Source organism: Prionailurus bengalensis, chromosome A1 (genome assembly GCF_016509475.1).
Source record: "Prionailurus bengalensis isolate Pbe53 chromosome A1, Fcat_Pben_1.1_paternal_pri, whole genome shotgun sequence".
NCBI classification, from domain to species: domain Eukaryota; kingdom Metazoa; phylum Chordata; class Mammalia; order Carnivora; family Felidae; genus Prionailurus; species Prionailurus bengalensis.
In genome coordinates this window covers 83285034-83299821 of record NC_057343.1, presented here as the reverse complement: position 1 = coordinate 83299821, position 14788 = coordinate 83285034, and positions in this window count along the sequence as shown.

Genomic DNA, 14788 nt, shown 5'->3' with positions numbered 1-14788 from the left:
GGAGATCACGAGACTGGACTCACGTTGGCCCTGGCGATGTCCCTGGACAGAACTGTAAGGATATCTAAGTCTCTCTCTCCTTGGGGACCCAATACCAACGTCTGACATCACCAGGTGCCTGGGGTCGAGAAGCGGTGGATGATCACTCAGCATAACCTGGAAGAGCACGCACCTGGAGTCCAAAAGAAGTACAGGATCAATCAGCATAGACCTGGAACATCACCACGTCATTTCCCAGGTCCAGCTGCAGCTTCCCGAGGGGATACATGAGACCTACGCGAAGAGTGGCCCATAGGGTTGTGTGGCCTTGGAACGCAAAGACTAATCCAAAAAGGCAGACTCCTTTGTGCCCTCAACACAGGCCTTTGGGGAGACAACTGCACTGCTGTGGGTTCACCGCCTAGACCTCCTGGGTCCTAACCCTAATCCTAAACCTAACCCTAATGAGAACCCTCAACCAAAACTTAACCCTATCTCGAACACTAACCCTACACTTGACCTGAACCGTCGCATGGCCTTCACTTCAGTCGTCGAGGGAGATCACAAGACTGGAGTCGCTTTGGCCCTGGCGACATCCCTGGACTGAACACTAACCCTAGCTAAGGCTCTCTCCCCATGGGGACCCAATACCAAAGTCTGACTACACCATGAGCCTGGGGTCCAGAAGCGGTGCAGGATCACCTGGCATAGAACCTAAAACATCAGCATGTCGTTTCCCAACCCGGCTGCAGCTGCCCAAAAGGATTCCTGAGGCCTACCTGACCAGTGGCCCAGAGAGTTGAGGGACTTTGAACCCACAACTAATCCTGACTGGCACCCTTCCTTGTGCCCTCAACTCAAACCTTCGGGGACACAATTGCATGGCTGTGGGTTCACCACCTGGAACCTCCTGGGACCTAACCCTGCCCCTAACAATAACCTTCACCATAACCCTCAACTGAATCTTAACCCTATCTCCAACCAAAACCCTACACTGACGTGCACCATCACATGACCCTCACGTCAGCCCTCGAGGGAGATCATGAGACTGGAGTCGCATTGGCCCTGGTGACGCCCTGGACCTAACCCTAACTTTAGCTAATGCTCTCTTCCAATGGGGACCCAATACCAAAGTCTGACAAAACCACACACCTTTGGTCCAGAAACGGTGCAGGATCACCTGGCATATTACCTGGAACATCACCATGTCATTTCCCAGGCCCAGCTACAGCTGCCCGAGATGATTCCTGCGCCTACCTGAACAGTGGCCCATAGAGTTGTCTGGCCTTGGAACCCAAAGACTAATCCTGACTGGCACCCTTGCTTGTGCCCTCAAATGAGCCCTTCTGGGAGATATCAAAACTGTTGTGGGGTCAGCGCCTAGACCCTCCTGGGACCTAACCCTAACACTAACCCTAACCCTGACCCTAACTCTAAACCAAACCAGAAACCTCAACTGAAACCTATCCCTAACTAGAACCCTAACTCCACACTTGACCTGCACTGTACCATGGGCCCTCACTTCAGCCCTCAATAGATATGAATAGACTGGAGTCACTTCGGCCCTGGCATTGTCCTTGGCCCTAACCTTAACTGCAGCTAAGGCTCTTTCCCCATGGAGACCCAATACCAAAGTCTGACAACACAACACTCCTGGGGTTAGAGGCAGTGCAGGATCACTCAGCATAGAACCTGGAACATCACCAAGCCATTTCGAAGGCCCCACTACAGATGCCCAAGACGATTCCTGAGGCCTACCCGACCACTGGCCGATAGAGGTTTCTGGCCTTGAAACCCAAAGTCTAATCCTGCCCAGCACCATCCCTTGTGCCCTCATCTCAGCACTTCAGGGACTCAACTGCACTGTTGTGGGTTCAGCACCTGGATCCTCCTCGGTCCTAACTCAAACCCTAACCTAACCAGAAACAGAACCCTAACCCTAACCAGAACCCTCAACCAAAACCTAACCCTATCTCAAACCCTAATCCTATACGTGACATGAACCGTCGCATGGGCCCTCACTCCAGCCCTCAAGGGAGACCACAAAACTGGAATCTCTTTGGCCCTGGCAACATCCCTGGACCGAACCCTAACCGTAGCTAAGGCTCTCTCCCCATAGGGACCCAATACCAAAGTCTGACAACACCACGCACCTGGGATCCAGAGGCAGTGCAGGATCACTCAGCATAGAACCTGGAACATCACCATGTCATTTCCCAGGCCTGGCTGCAGCTGCCCAAGAGGATTCCTGAGGCCTACCAGAACAGTGGCCCATAGAGTTGTCTGGCCTTGGAACAGAAACACTAATCCTGACGAGCACCGTCCCTTGTGACCGTAAGTCAGCCCATCAGGGAGACACCTGCACTGCTGTGGGTTCAGCACCTGGAGTCTCCTGGGATCTAACCCTAACCCTAAGCAGAACCCTCAACCAAAACCCAACACTATCTCGACCCAAACCCTACACTTGTTTTGCACCATCGCATGCGCCTTCACTTCAGCCCTCAAGGAAAGTCACAAGACTGGAGTCGCCTAGGCCCTAGTGATGTCCCTGGACCGAACTCTAACCCTAGATAAGGCTCTCTACCCATGGGGACCCAATACCAGTATATGACAACACCACAAACTGGGGTCCAGAGAGGTGCATGATCACTCGGCATAGAACGTGGAACATCACCATGTCATTTCCAAGGCCCAGCTGCAGCTGCCCAAGACGATTCCTGAGGCCTACCCAACCACTGGCCCACAGAGTTCTCTGGCCTTGGGACCCAAAGACTAATCGTGACAGGCACCGCCCCTTGTGCCCTCAACTCAGCCCTTCAGGGAGACCACTGCACTGCTGTGGGTTCAGTGCCTGGAGCCTCCTGGGACCTAACCTTAACCCTAAACAGAACCCTCAACCAAAACTTAACCCTATCTAGAACCCTAACCCAACACTTGACCCGCACCATCACATGGGCCTCACTTCAGCCCTCGAGGGAGGTCATGAGACTGGAGTCGTATCGTCCCTGGCGACATCCCGGGACTGAACCCTAACCCTAGCTAAGGCCCACTCCCCATGGGGACCCAATACCAAGGTCTGACAACACCACATGCCTCAGGATCCAGAAGCGATGCAGGATCACTTGGAATAGAACCTGGAACATCACTATGTCGTTTCCAAGGCCCGGCTCCAGCTGCCCAAGAGAATTCCTGAGGCCTACCAGACCAGTAGCCCATAGAGTTGTCTGGCCATAGAACACAAAGACTAATCCTGACCGGCACCCTCCCTTGTGCCCTCAAATGAGCCCTTCAGTAAAACAACTGCACTGCTGTGGGTTCAGCGCCTGGAGCATCCTGGGACCTCACCATAACCCTAATCCTAACCTTAAGCACAGCCCTCAATCGAAACCTTACCCTATCTCGGACCCTATCAATACATTTGACCAGCACCTTCGCATAGCCCCTCACTTCAGCCCTCAAGGGAGATCAGGAGAATAGAGTCGCTTCAGCCCTGGCGACGTCCCTCAACCGAACCCTAACCCAAGCTAGGGCTCTCTCCCCATGGGGACACAATACCAAGGTGTGAAAACACCACGTGCCTGGGGTCCAGAAGTAGTGCAGGTACACTCAGCACAGAACATGGAATATCACTATTTCAATTCTATGGCCCGGCTGCAGCTGCCCGAGAGGATTCCTGAGGCTGACCAGACCAGTAGCCCATAGACTTGTCTGGCCTTGGAACACAAAGACTAATCCTAACCAGCACACACCTTGTGCCCTCAACTCAGCCCTTAGGGGAGACAACTGCACTGCTGTGGGTTCAGTGCCTGGAGTCTCCTGGGATCACACCCTAACACGAACCCTAAACCTGAGCAGAACTCTCAACTGAAAAATATCCCTATCTAAAACCCTAACCCTAAACTTGACCCACACCTTGGCATGGGCCCTCACTTCAGTCCTGGAGGGAAATCACTAGACTGGAGTCGATTTGGGCCTGACGACGTCCCTGGACTGAACACTAACCTTAGCTAAGGATCTCTTCCAATGGGTACACAATACCCATGTGTACCAAAACCATGCACGTGGGGTCCAGAAAAGGTGCAGAATCACTCAGAAAACAAGCTGGAATATCCACGAAGTCTTCTCCAAGGCCCGGGTGCAGCTTCCCAAGAGGATTATGAGAACTACCCGATCAGTGGCCCAAAGAGATGTTTAGCCTTGGAACACAAACACCAATCCTGAAAGGCAACCTTCCTTGTACCCTCAACTCAGCCCTTCGGGGAGACAACTGCACTGCTGTGGGTTCAGCTCCTGGTGCCTCATGGAACCTACCCTAACCCTAACCCTAACCCTAACCAGAGCCCTCAACCTAAACCTAACCCTATCTCGAACCCTAATCCTACACTGGACTTGCACTTTCGCATGGGCCCTCACTTCGGCCCTCGAAAGAGATCACGAGACTGGAGTCCCTTGAGCCCTCTCAATGTCCCTGAACCGGACTCTAACCCTAGCTATGGCTCTCACCCCATGGGGACCCAATACCCACATGTGACAACACCACACGCCTTGGGTCCAGAAGCAGTGCAGGATCACTCAGCATAGAACCTGGAACATCACCATGTCGTTTGCAAGGCCCGGCTACAGCTGCCCAAGACGATTCCTGAGGCCTACCCGACCAGTGGCCCAAAGAGTTGTCTGTCCTTGGATTCCAAAGACTAATCCTAACCTAACCCTATCTCCAACCCTAACTGTATACTGAACACGCACCGTGGCATAGGCCCTCACGTCAGCCCTCGAGGGAGATCATGAGACTGGAGTCACTTGGGCCCTGGTGACTTCTCTGGAACAAACCCTAACCCTAGCTAAGGCTCTCTACCTATGGGGACCCAATGCAAAAGTCTAATAACACCACGAAACTGGAGTCCAGAAGCAGTGCAGGATCACATGGCATAGAACCTAGAACAACACCATTTTATTTCCCAAAACCTGGCTACAGCTACCCGAGAGAATTCCTGAGTCCTACCCGACCAATGGACCATAGAGTTGTCTGGCCTTGCAACCCAAAGACTAATCCTGACCGTCACACTCCATTGGGCCCTAAATGCAGCCTTTCGGGGAAACAATTGCACTGCTGTGGTTTCAGTGCCTTGAGCCCCATGGGACCTAAACCAAAACCTAAACCTAACACTAAGCAGAACACTGAACCGAAACGTAACCCTATCTCGAACCCTAACCCTACACTTGTTTTGCACCTTCACATGGGCCTTCACTTCAGCGCATGAGGTAAGTCACGACACTGGAGTTGCCTAGGCTGTGGCGACGTGCCTAGACCAAACAATAAACCTATGTAAGGCTATCTACCCATGGTGACCCAATACAAATATATGACAACACCAAACGCCTGGGGTCCAGAAGGGGTGCAGGATCACTCGGCATTGAACCTGGAACATCAGCATGTTGGTTCCAAGGCACGGACAAGGCGGTCGGAGACGATTCCTGAGGCGTACCCGACCATTGGCCCATAGAGTTCTATGGCCTTGGAACCCAAATATATCCTGAGGGACACCCTCCCTGGCGCCCTCAACACAGCCCTTCGGGGAGACAACGGCACAGCTTTGGGTTCAGCACCTGGACACGACTGGGACAGAACCCTAACCCTCACCCTAAACCCTAATCCTACCCTAACCCACTATCCCTAAAAATAAAAAACCTAAAACTAACCCTAAACCTAACCATAAAACTGTAACACTAACCCTAACACTAACCCCGAATCCAAACACGGACCCATTCCCCTAACCAATGTCCTAGACCTAGACCTCACCTTAACCCTAAATCTAATGCTAACCCTAACCCTAACCCTAACATAACCCTAACTCTCAAACCCAAGCCCTAACCCTAAACCTAAGCCTAACCCAAGACCAAACCTAACGCCTAAACCTAACTCCAAACCCTAACCCCTAACCATAACCCTAAACAGTAACCTTAACCCTAAACCCAACCCTAATGCATAAACCTAACTCTAACCCCTAACGATAACCCCTAACAACAACCTTAACCGTAACCCTAACCCCTAACATCAAACCCAATCTTAACTGTTACCTTCGGTATACACGTTAAGCTAAATCTCACCTCATTGTTAACACGCACCCTACACCTAACTCCCAACATGCATGGGCCTGCAATTCATCGATCCAGAGAGATCAAAGGACTGGTGCCACTTCGGCGCTACAGATTTCCCTGACCCAAAATCAGAGGGAAACTAAAGCTCTGTCTGCATAGGGAACCAATTCCACAGTCTGACACACCTCAAATGGGGTCGAGAAATGGTGGATAAATACGCGACCTGTAAACTGAAACATCACAATATCATTTCAAAACCACGAATGTAGCTGTAAAAGAGAATTCCTGAGGACTACCAGACCATAGGCCCATAGAGGTCTCAAGACTTGCAAAACAAAGACTAAACCTAAATGGCACCCTCCCCTGACCACTACACTCAGACCTTCAGGGAGACAAGAGCCCTATGGTGAGTCCAGCAACTGGAACCACCTGGGACGTAACCCTAACCCTAAACTAACCCTAACCCAAACTCTAATGATAACCTAAATCCTAACCCTAACCCTAACCCTAACTGGAACACTAACCCTAACCCTAACCCTAACCCCCTAACCCTAACCCTACCATAACCATAACCCCTAACCCTAACCCTAACCCTCGGAAGGAGACCAGGAGTCACACCTGCCCCGGCCACATTAATTACACGTTGTCATAGAACAAATTGTCCCATCTTCGAGTCTCTTCTCTCTCCTTTACAAAGAGCAGAGACCACATGTGAGGAAGTTAAGGAAATTAGTGCTCAGTGAAGGAATGGGAGACTCCAGGATTATTCCACAGCACAGAATCCACACTTGGCAGGCTTTCTGGAGGCCATGGTCCTGGAGTCATGCATGTGGCTCTCTGAGACCATGCAGCCTCAGTGAGAAACTGCCTGCTGGGAAACACAGTTGCTCCTATATTCTTGATCCTTAACAAGTATAAATGTCCAAGATTTACATTACAACAGAGAGGCCAAGGACTACAGGGCCAGTCTGCTGTGTGGCTCTTGTGGCCAAGGCCACATTCAACATTTGGAGGGTTATTATATCTCTTGGCAGGATAGGAGGCTAGGAGGGAAGAGTTGTCTCAACCACACAGACGTTGGGAATGGAAACATCCTGTGGATTGGTCTACACTGCCCATAGACCTGTTAAATTGCCAAGAGCACAGTCATCTCAGTAATTGGCTATGGGGGTTTTTAGGACCTGAGCTGGTGGACCACAGATGCCTGCCTGGATGGTCAGAGGCCAAGGGCTGTCCTGTCTGAGACCTGTCTAGTGCTGATGGCTCCAATGGGACCAGGGATACAGCCAGTGCCAGGAGGGCCCTCCCATTCCACAAGAAGGGCTGCACATGGGGTCTTATAGGATGCTGCACTCAGACCAATGTAAACCAACACATGTCCATTGAGTGCCCTGTGGGTCAGGGCTGTGCTGAAACCTAGGGCTGCCCAGGCAGAGTGTGGCCAACAACACCCTCTCCAGGTGAGAGGGTGGAAGAATCCTGTGTAATCTCTGAGGCTCTCCACAATGCTGGACTGGGTCTGAGTTTGATCTGAAATAGTCAGGGACCAAGCGGACATTTGACTCTCCTTCTCTTAGTACCCAGGGCTGAAGGGGCAGAAGACCAATGTTCAGATCAACCTCTGATGCATCCTGGGTGAGTCCTGTCCAATCTGGAGGGCCAGAGAGATGGAAAAGGGGGATGAAACACAGGCCCTGATCTCAAGCCTTGCACTGACCCCAACGCATGGCCCTAACAATAAAATCTTAAGTCTAAACCTTAACGACATTTTGTTTATACACTCACCACTGATGGACATTTGCATAGTTTCTACATTTTGGCTATTGTTAACACTGCTAGGGGTTAGGGTTTCCAGGTTCAGGGCTTAGGTCCAGGTTTTGGGTTCAGGGTTCAGATTCAGGTTGGAGTTAGAGATCTGGGTTTGCAGTTCAAGGTTTAGGGCTAGGATTTCAGATTGGGGTTTGGGCTCGAGGTTCAGGGTTCAGGTTAGGGGGTAGGCTAAAGGTTAGAGGTTACAAACTTTCTTCAGGTTGTCATCATAGATACAAAATTTCTCCCCAAAGGGTATAAACCTAGAATCTATTTACTCTGTGTGTCATGAACAGGTTCAGAGTTAGGGTCCCAGTAATTCCCTACTGACAGCATTCTGATGCTAGAGTTGGCCAGCTGCACAGAGGCTTCGCCTTGTCTCAAACATACCCTTTGCAGAGAACACACCCTGTGTGATTCATGGAGGTGTGAAACTAAGACCAGGACTCATGGAATATGAAACAAGATACAAACAATTCATGGACTCCTTATTCTTTCACAATAACAAATATCAAGTTTGGCTCCCAACAGAATGTTATAATGTACCCCAGGAGGGACTATGGTACTATCGACACAAAATGAAGAAACCCTTTTTTTAAAATTTTTTTAATGTTTATTTATTTTTGAGAGAGAAAGAGAGACAGAATGAGAGTGGGTTAGGAGCAGACAGAGGGGAGACACAGAAGCAGAAGTAGGCTCCAGGCTCTGAGCTGTCAGCACAGAGCCCAACGCAGGGCTCGAACTCATGAGCTGTGAGATCATGACCTGAGCTGAAGTCTGACGCTCAACCGACAGAGCCACCCAGGCGCCCCAAGAAACCCTTTTAAAGAGAAAGGAAAAGAGTTTTATTTGAGCTCAAGTTAGGGCTGCTGCCAAGCATACACAATATTCCCAAAGAAGAGAATGCTCAGGAGAAGGAACATTTGGCACAGGGTTACATGGTTTTTCAATAGAGAGTTACAAATCTATGTGACGAAGGACATTCCAGAAAGTTACAGACTTTATCTTATCTTTTTGGTATGTGCAGGGCTATGTGACTTTAATCTTATGGGAACCAGGGATGTTTCTTTCTTTTTCTTATCTTCTGTTCAAAATGCTCCTTTGTGGTTTTTTGTCTGTTTGTCTTGTATGTTTGTTTAATGAAGCAGACATACAATGTGTGCTCAGGGAAGAAATAGAGTCCATGCTCTGAAGTTCTGCCAGGTCATTATGACCTTGGTAAATGTTAAATTGTAGCTTCTCTGGGGAGCCCAGGAGCAAGGCTGACAAACATTAACAGCTGAAAGTTTCCCATATCATTACTCACTACTGGTACCAAACAGGGCTCCCTCCCCCTGGCTTAAGCTAAGAATCACAGGAGGACACTTATTTCATTGTCAAAAATAAAACTGTATTAGTAATTAATTGGATGTTCCAGCGTACAATTTGTAGGGGAGTCATCAACATTTTCAATATGCAAATACATAAAACGCAGGCAATATTGTAACACACCGCTCATTGGAATACCAACTACAAGGAGATTGATAGAAGTAATAAAAATATATCTACTATTAAACTCAACAATCACACTTTATGAGGATACCTATCCATAAAATCTAACATCTCTCCATAAGGAATACATCCATTAAGATCATGAGTGACAACAGCCTGCTGTCCCCTGTAACCACCCCGTCACTTACCAGATGCCTGTAATACCCACTCCAGCCGCTAGAGACATACTTCCCAGCAACAAAAGGGGACTTGTCCACTCCCCAGGCATCAACTCTTACAGGAACCTACATCTTAACAATCCTGCTCCTTGGAAATTCCAGCCCTTAGAACAAAGTCACAGAAACCACGCCCATACTTCATAAAAAAAAGGCCGGTATCTCATCAGCCAGACGCTGCAGGTCCACCACCACTCTCGTGAAGTAACTCCACAGTGGACTCCAGATCCACCCTCTTCCCAAGATTACAAGGTGCATCATTCTTCCAATACCCCATCCTTAGAATAATTCTTTTTATTGTCTTAATCAGTCCTGCGTGCAGGCTCAAAGTGAGCCCTGTGAAAGCCAGGTACCTTCTTAAGAGCACTCAGGCTGTCACGTCTATTGAGATTTGCAGATCCTTTCAGACAGATGGGGTGCCCTCTCTCCGACTTCTCTACCAACTACAAAATACATCAACATCCAAAAGCCATTCTTCGTGAAATTACTTATGGTGAAACACCACCAACCCCTCACATCTTCTGAACCTAGGTAAATTGGCCAGGGCTGTGACCCCTACCCCCTACTCTGCACAACCCCTTACCTGTGTGTTCCAGACCGATTTTCACTTTGTTCATTCTCAGCCATTGTCTCTGCAGAATAGTTCATACCAAGCCAGCACCTGGGACATACTCAATACTATAAGTTAATATTTATTTCATCAACCGCCACACATCCCCAAACCATTATCACCATGGCAACCAGAAACACCATCCACACCAGCAAAGGTTCCTCTTCTTTGAGTACTTGAGAACAGAACCTTGTGGAGGTAAGCTCTACATGGTGCAAAGAAAAAATACTGCTCCCAGATTCTCCTGCAAGTTCTCAAGAAAAGGGTTTTTAGTAATATTTCAACTCTAACTTACCTTATAATGGCACATCCACATGTCTACAACCCAAAGGGAGTGGTATTAATAAAATGACCTGTAGCCCTCAGGTGATTTTATTTTATTTTATTTTTTAAAGAGAGAGAGAAGGGAGCACCTGGGTGGCTCAGTCACTTAAGCATCTAGCTCTTGGTTTCAGGTCAGGTCATGATCTCACAGTTCATGAGTTCGAGCACCTGCACTGACAGTGCAGACCCTGTTTGAGATTCCCTCTCTCTCTCTGTCTCTCTGTCTCTCTGTCTCTCTCCCTCTCTCTCTCTCCCTCCCCTGCTGTCTCTCTCTCAAAAATAAATAAACTTAAAAAAATAAAAGAGAGAGTGAGTGCACACACAAGCGGGGGAGGGGCAGAGAGAGAGGAAGAGAGAGAATCCCAAACAGACTCCACTCCCAGCATGGAGTCCAACACAGAACTCAACGTGAGGCTCTATCTCACGACCATGAGATCATGACCTCTGGGGCTTGATCTCACCATGATATGATGACCTGAGCAGAAATCAGGAGTCCAGATGCTTAACCAACTGAGCCACCTAGACGCCACATCCCTCAGGTGATTTTAAAAGTGCTTTCTGGGGCGCCTGGGTGGCGCAGTCGGTTAAGCGTCCGACTTCAGCCAGGTCACGATCTCGCGGTTCGCGAGTTCGAGCCCCGCGTCGGGCTCTGGGCTGATGGCTCAGAGCCTGGAGCCTGTTTCCGATCCTGTGTCTCCCTCTCTCTCTGCCCCTTCCCCGTTCATGCTCTGTCTCTCTCTGTCCCAAAAATAAATAAACGTTGAAAAAAAATTAAAAAAAATAAAAAATAAAAAATAAAAGTGCTTTCTGACTCATTAAATAACATGATCAGTTGCAGTTTGGGAATTCACTGCAGTTTATATGGCAGTGATGCTCAAAGATGGAGGTGTGAATGTGAGTGTGTGCGTTTGAGTACATGTTTAATTCTAGTCACAGTAATTCAGTGGAATAGACCTTCTCATTATTATAGAACTTTGATTTGAATGGCACCAAACAGTTCAAGATGGTTGAAAGCAGTAAATACTATGGCATTCATGCTTGGTGTTCACTCTTTGCTTTTCTTTTAAAATAAAATTAAAGCACATTAAAATGCATCATGATACCTCTTTTTCAACAAACCAAGATGCCCTGAAAAATGTGTCCAAGCTGATTTCCCCTCCTCTGTTGCCCTCTGGAAGCAAGGATAGATCCACTTTAAGCAAGAAAATATTTCCCAGAGCTTCAGCTGTGTCTTCACAGTTAGAGTTCAGCTAATTTCCAAGTTCCATGTTCCTTTCTTTTTCCATAGCATGTCAAACCTTCTGAATTATGTAAGATTCTTCAATGTAATGCTTTATCCCTGAGAAAACATCAATCATGTGGCCACCTGGGTGCATTGGACAAATCCTGTAACAGTGAGGATGGCCCTGGGGTCCTCCATCATCCATGACGTACTTCAAGGAACCCCCACAGTCAGGAAGGCTTGCTTCCTGAGGAGTAAGGAAAAAGCAGTGAGTCAACATGTCAGTCTAGGTAAAAGTTGTAAATCCAAACATTACACTACAAAGTTTTGGCCCTATAGTCTTTGGTTTTGTGATATCTTCTGCATTTTAAATTTTGAAAAGAAGTTGGTAGCCTCAGAAAAGATAGCTATCAACTGGTTTCTGTGGCAGAACAAACATCTATCTCCCTTAGGCCTTTTTATGAACTTCTGAAATGTCTGTTTACTTCCAACTACTCATGGGACAATAAGAACGCTACCTTTAATGTTGGCAAGGGCAGGGGCACCTGGGTGGCTCAGTGAATTAAGCAGCTGACCTCGGCTTAGGTCATGATCAGTTCGTGAGTTCTAGCCCCATGCTAGGCTCTGTGCTGACAGTGCAGAGCCTGCTTGGGATTCTCTCTTCCCCATCCCCATTCATGCTATCTCTCTCTCAAAATAAATAAATAAGTTTAAAATATATGTATTGGTAAGGCCAGTGCTAACCATCACAGAGGTGGACAACATACTGAAAACAAGGCAGGCAGTCCAAATAAATAGGCGAAGGCAAACAGGTCCACCCTTTCCACACACAAAGCTCTCTGAAAGGCCCAGGGGCTGGCCTAAAGACAGAGAGGGGTGATCTTATAGCTACTCCAGCCACTTGTTCACCTAAAATCCACTCTCAGTGACTAGAGAGCTGCCCAGATAGTCAAAAAAGAAAGGAGCAGAAAGGCCAGAGCATCACAGTTTGCTCTATCCAAGCTGCAGGCCAGATCTTCGCAAAGTAGGAGACATAGCTTTCAATGGACCTCTATAGAAGCCCCTTCTTGTATCAAAGACAAATGTGAGAACTGTGGCTATTTGAACTTTTTGCTTTGAAATTGGACAATGTTTATCCCTAATAACTCCCAAAGAACAAGTTATCATTCTTTCATTATAATACTAACATCAGTAACTTATATATTCTATGGGAAAGACAGAAAACCAGAGACACCTAAATCTAGGCAGCCCTGTTGTTGAAATGAATTGAAGGACTAGATGTGACTTAAGAGGGCAAAACACACTAGCAGGTGAAGAGCAGCTCTTTACAATTATAAACTGAGAAACAGAATGCCACAGTTACCCCGTGTAAATGTCTGTATTTATTTCTCTGTCATTTTTCTGATGTTCCTTGAGATGTACGTTAATGCTCTAGTTTGGATTGGAAATTTAAGTCTGCCTTTTTCTGACAAAAATTCTGTACAATTTTAGACCTTCAATTCACAAACTGCACTGTGTTTGCAATTGTGATTCTGTGTCAGCTTTGAGTATACGCACAGGCACAGCTGTGTGCTCCTCCACCAAGGACACTGAGGTGATCACTTCTTGCTGTAACTTTAGTTCTCCTGCATCCACCTGCTCCCCACTTCAAGTTTAGACCCTAGAATCTAGCAGGAACTGAGAAAACACCCAAATAAGTTATGAAGTATGTGCTAAATAGGAGACTTAAAGTCTCCTAAATAGGAGACTTAAAGTGGACTTTAAAAGTCTGTAAGGTCTAGTTTTAGTACAGGGTTTTACGAGGCTAATTTGTGCTTTCTTGGGTTACTTCAGGTTTAGGGCAATATACTGACAGACTCTAAAAGACTAAGGTTTCGATAATTGGGAGTTCATTTGAATTATCCATATACTCTATGATAGCTTTGCTTACATAATTTCAATTCAAAATAATGGCAGAGGGTATTTTGTTGCTATGTTACTTTGTCATTTATAGAGAAATTCTCACTAAAATGGACCGAATTACTGCCCCATCACAATCTACATTTGGCTTCCAAGAGTTGCCCTACGCTAGAGGCTTGTTTGTTCAGAGTTCTGTTAAAACAACTCATTCTAACACTTGAGGAAAAAACCAAGTACCACAGTCAAATTCTGGCCTGCAGCCACCATGAACCTTGTTTCTGAAATTGGATTTCAAAACAGAAGGTAAAAAGCTCCACAGAAGCTTCTTGGGGCACCCAGGTGGCTCAGTCAGTTGGGCGTCCAACTTTGGCTCAGGTCATGATCTTGAGGTTCATGAGTTCAAGCTACACAGCATGCTTGCTGCTGTCAGCACAGAGCCTGCTTTGGAACCTCTGTCTCTGTCTCTGTCTCTCTCTCTCTGCCCCTCCTCCACACACATACACACACACTCTCTCTCAAAAATAAATAAATGTTTAAAAAAAAAAAGCTTCTTAAATAACAGAAACTCAGAACTCCAGTGCTCCAGAGGCATCCACACACTTGGCAACCAGGTCCAGACCCTAGGGACTTCCATCTGCAGATAGCAGAGCTCAGAACAAGTCTGTGTCTGCAAACAGTTCACAAATTGACAAACCACCCCAGGAGGGCGGATCTTCAGCAACTGAAGAAATAATACACTGTTATCTTGCTATCAGTCTCTGGTCACTACCCAGTTCTTTAACTGGAAATTGTGTGATGTGAGTACAAATTACACTACCTTCCAGGGGGAGGCCTTAGGGGTAACAACAGTAATAAGAGTTGAAAGTTATTTTGGTAACACTGATACAGCAGCAACACTTGTAATTATTACAATACTTTTAAAATACAGGCCTAAAATGAGAAAAACAGCACTACATATATGCCTATACTGAATTTTACACCATAACTTCCTATTAAAGGTAACAATCTCAAAAGTTAATATGTAAAACTGAGTGGTCAGAGAAAAGATTCTCTCATTTCTACATTTAAAATTTATGGCTTAGGGGCGCCTGGGTGGCGCAGTCGGTTAAGCGTCCGACTTCAGCCAGGTCACGATCTCGC